We start from the raw sequence: 5,251 nt of genomic DNA on the forward strand, positions 1-5,251 counted from the left end.
GATGGCAATGTGGGATGCAGTGCAAATATTTGATACCATTTCCTAGCTATCCACAAGAAGCACAAATTGTCTCTGCATAAGGAAGGCTCAAGCTGTAGACAATACAGTTGCCCATGGAGTTTAGAGAAAGGGAGCCCTGTTGGGCTTCCTGGAGGAGGCTCAGCTGGGGTTGGCTCTTGAAGGGAGGGGTATGAATGGGTGTGGAAGAAGAGAGAGGGGTATGGCAGGTGAGATGAATGAAAGTGAAGGCAGGCACAATGAAGGCAAAAAGAGGATGCTGGACTGTCAGCCTAAATAAACACTTTGCTTACAGTAGCAGTTGGTGGGTAGAGTATAGGAACAGCAAAGTCCCTTAGGGAACATCTTATGGTCCAAACTTCTCATTTTACATCTAGAAAACCTGAGACCCAGGAAAAGGAAGGCCACATGGTGACACAACTGGTCAGGAGCACAACCAAGACTAAAACCTTGGACTGGGGAAAGGCTTGGGGGCAGGGCTCCTGCCTTAGGCAAAACTGAATTGGGGGGGATGGAGGGAAAATGGGGCATAACTGCTAAAGAGAATGTTCTAGAATTCGAAAGTGGTGATGGTTGCACAATTTGTGAATATACTAAAAAGCACGGAACTATACACTTTAAACATAACCAACTATGTTTGGACTTCCCTGGTGGCTCAGATGGTAAAGCATCTGCCTACAATGCGGGAGACCCAGGTTCAGTCCCTGGGTTGAGAAGATCCTCTGGAGAAGGCAATGGCAACCCCTCCAATACTCTTGCCTGAAAAAGTCACAAAGGGTCAGACATGACTGAGAGACTTTACTTCATACACTTTAAACATACCCAACTATATGGTATGGGAATTATATCTCCATCAAGGTGTTATAAAAAAAAAAAAATACTGAAGCCCCAGGGCCTGTCCTGGGTCTCAGCTCAGGACAGGGATTCAGATGCTGGGAGAGGAACGTGGCAAGTGAATGGCACGCAGGCCAGTACAGTTCAGACCATTTTTCCACTGCACAACTACTCACACCCAGCAGAAAAGCCTGGGTGCCTCTGAGGTGAGGTATTGGATTCATTCTCTGAAGTTCTTAGGTTTGGCCTTAGATGCCGCTTCTCCCCCTCCTTCCCTCACTCAGGATGCCCTTGATCTCTTCATAAACACTTGAGATCAGATGGTGCCCCAGGTGTTATGTTCTGGGTGCTGGCAAGGAGCTGGCTGGGGGTATGGAGACCCTAGGGTTGAGGAACTACTCAGGCCAGCAGAAGCCCCAAGCAGCTCCCCCATGGCCTCTGGCAACACAAGCCCCAAAGAGGGGTTCAGCCTTGATGTTTGTCTGGATTACACAGCTTTGCAGCTTTCACAACTTTTTGTGAAGTTAATAAGGGCTCCCTCTTGACCACAGTGGTAAGGTTTTTGGTGAATCAAATCACATAATCCCCACAACTATTTTTCCTTCATTCTCTTGCATTTTTCATTCACTCACTCATTCCCCGAAAAAGAAATGGCCTCTGCCCTTGTGGACTTTATGATCTAGTGGGAGAAAGATCAATCAAATCATTGCTGTGGTAGGTAGAAATCTAAGACGAGCCCCAAGATTTCCACGGTTTGGTGTACACACCTGCTATAATCTTCTTCCCCTGCACAGGAGCTGTATCTACAGCTACGATGACAGCGCTCCTGTGATTAGGCTACATTTCATGTGAAAGGTGATTTTGCAGATGTAATTAAGGTCCCAAATCATTTGGCTTTGAGTTATTCCAAAGAGATTTTATCCTGGTAGACCTGACAATGTAGCACCAAAAGAAACTGTAAGATGACAACTGGGACAAATGCTACAAGAGGGGAACATATGGTGCTATGAAGGTCTACAATGGGAGTATTTGAAACAACAATCTAATATTCAACACAGTATGTTCTGTTTTCCAGGTGCTGTTCTTGCTGCGTTGTTTAGGGCTCACAACACCCCGAGGAGTAGAGACCACTGTTGGCCCCATTTTGCAGGTGATGAGCTGAAGGCACCGGGAGTTCACTTGTCTGATGTTGTCTGCTTAGAGAATGATGGAGTTGAGATTTGAAGCCAGGAAGAGTGGCTCTCGTTCTGAGAGTCAAACTTAGCTGCTTAGCCCAGAAAAAGCATTCCTAAGGTAAGGAGGTAGGCAGTGCTTGAAGGGAAACAAGAAATGTGAGCTTAATCTTTCTTGCATCTTTTCCCCCTCTGATTTCTATGCTACTGTCCAATCCTGATTCTTTATACTTTGACACCCACCTTGCTTCTCTTGTACCTAATTTAGAGATTCCTCCAAGTTGTGGTCACTTGCTCTTTGCCCTCTCTTTTAAGTTTTCTTTCTTTCTGAAAGAAAGATCCCTCTAATGAATGATCTTTTATGTATTGCTAGTCATTCAGCTAATTTTTAGTAATGAATCAAAGCTGATTTCAGTATCAGATAACATACAGTCACCCTTCTGTATCCATGGGTTCTGTATCTACAGATTCAGTCAATTGCTGATTGAATGTTTACCCTCCGTATCTGCAGCTGCAAAATTGTGGAGCATCCTTGGATAAAGAGGGACCACTGTAAGGGACTTGAGCACCTGCAGAGTTTGGTATCTGCGGGGGTGCCTGGAAGAGATACCCTGTGGATACCAAGGGGTGACTGTGTATGTCAATTTGTGTAGAGGTAGTAAAAGTATTTGTAACTTGGAATGAAATGACTACTTTGCATTTTGCAATTCTAGCTACCCAATAGAACCAAGGGAAGCTGCCCAGATGATTCAGACATGCAAACAGGGCTGGGAACTAATGCCTAATACAACCAATGAAGTCAATCAGTACAATCTCGTTTTAAGAGGGTCTAGGAATTACCATCAGAGAAGGCAATGGCACCCCACTCCAGTACTCTTGCCTGGAAAATCCCATGGGCGGAGGAGCCTGGTAGGCTGCAGTCCATGGGGTCACTAAGAGTTAGACACGACTGAGCAACTTCACTTTGACTTTTCACTTTCATGCATTGGAGAAGGAAATGGCAACCCACTCCAGTGTTCTTGCCTGGAGAATCCCGGGGACGGGGGAGCCTGATGGGCTGCCATCTATGGGGTCGCACAGAGTCGGACACGACTGAAGCAACTTAGCAGCAGCAGCAGCAGCAGGAGCAGCAGCAGCAGGAGTTACCATGGAGGGATGATCAGGAAGAGTTTATTTACAAGACCATGCATGAACAAACAAGCTACAGCCCCAGTAAAATTATCCCACATCCACTGGTGCAAATGAAAAAAACCAGGAAAGCCGAAAATTGATGGTATATCACTTACCTTAGTGTCCTGCACATAGTGTTAATGAGTGTTATACAGGTGAGAAAACAAGGCAGTAAGAGATGGGGTGGGGGGGCTTGGGTATTGTGTGATAACACTTTATATATATATAACTCAATCCTCAGACACTGAGAGGTATATTTTATTTTCATTATTTAAAATATTAGGAAACTGAGGCAAAATGAGTATGTGATATGCCTAAGATTATAGAGATAGTAAGATTTAAATATAAGTTATCTTATAAATAAAGATTCTCACTATTCTTTTGCTTCTAAAAGCATTATCAGGGGGACTTCCCTGGCAATTCAGTAGTGAAGATTCCACACTCTCAATGCAGGGTTTGATCCCTCGTTAGGGAACTAAGATCTGGCATGCTGCATGGCATGGCTTAAAACTAAATAAATGCATTGTCAGGAATTGATGTTGAATTTTTTTGCTTCTTCACCATTTATTGCAATAGTGTTCTGTTACTAATGGGAATTTGAGTAATAGATATTCTAATATTAAGCTATTTTGCATCACTTGAAATGAGTCCCTCTTGGTGAAGGTATGAGCATGTGGATCACAAGAAACTATGGAAAATTCTGAAAGAGATAGGAATACCAGACCACCTGACCTGCCTCTTGAGAAACCTATATGCAGGTCAGGAAGCAACAGTTAGAACTGGACATGGAACAACAGACTGGTTCCAAATAGGAAAAGGAGTACATCAAGGCTGTATATTGTCACCCTGCTTATTTAACTTCTATGCAGAGTACATCATGAGAAACACTGGGCTGGAGGAAGCACAAGCTGGAATCAAGATTGCTGGGAGGAATATCAACAACCTCAGATATGCAGATGACACCACCCTTATGGCAGAAAGTGAAGAGGAACTCGAAAGCCTCTTGATGAAAGTGAAAGACGAGAGTGAAAAAGTTGGCTTAAAGCTCAACATTCAGAAAACAAAGATCATGGCATCTGGTCCCATCACTTCATGGGAAATAGATGGGGAAACCATGGAATCAGTGTCAGAATTTATTTTATGGGCTCCCAAATCACTGCAGATGGTGATTGCAGCCATGAAATTAAAAGACGCTTACTCCTTGGAAGGAAAGTTATGACCAACCTAGACAGCATATTCAAAAGCAGAGACATTACTTTGCCAACAAAGGTCAGTCTAGTCAACGCTATGGTTTTTCCAGTGGTCACGTATGGATGTGAGAGGTGGACTGTGAAGAAAGCTGAGTGCCGAAGAATTGATGCTTTTGAACTGTGGTGTTGGAGAAGACTCTTGAGAGTCCCTTGGACTGCAAGGAGATCCAACCAGTCCATTCTGAAGGAGATCAGCCCTGGGATTTCTTTGGAAGGAATGATGCTAAAGCTGAAACTCCAGTACTTTGGCCACCTCATGCTAAGAGTTGACTCATTGGAAAAGACCCTGATGCTGGGAGGGATTGGGGGCAGGAGGAGAAGGGGACAACAGAGGATGAGATGGCTGGATGGCATCTCCAACTTGATGGACGTGAGTTTGAGTGAACTCTGGGAGTTGGTGATGGACAGGGAGGCCTGGCGTGCTGCGATTCATGGGGTCACAAAGAGTCGGACACAACTGAGCGACTGAACTGAACCAAACTGAGATTCCATTTACTAAAATATTTTATTTAGTATAGTTTCACTAAATATTTATGTGTGAAACTGATAGGCAGTTTAATTCTTCATGCTCTTTGTGAGGTTTTTAAATTTTATCTTAACATATTGTTATTCAAATAAAAAAGTTTTAATTAGTGAAAATTTTCTATTTTATTGTGGTAAGAACACCTAACATGAGATTTACCTTCTTAACAGTTTTTAAGTGTACACAATTTTTAAAGTGTACTTATTGTGAGTATAGGTACAATGTTGTACAGCAGATCTCTAGACCTTATTAATTTTGCTTAACTGAAACCTTATGCTCATTGA

The sequence above is a fragment of the Budorcas taxicolor genome, chromosome X (genome assembly GCF_023091745.1).
Source record: "Budorcas taxicolor isolate Tak-1 chromosome X, Takin1.1, whole genome shotgun sequence".
In the NCBI taxonomy this organism is placed as follows: domain Eukaryota; kingdom Metazoa; phylum Chordata; class Mammalia; order Artiodactyla; family Bovidae; genus Budorcas; species Budorcas taxicolor.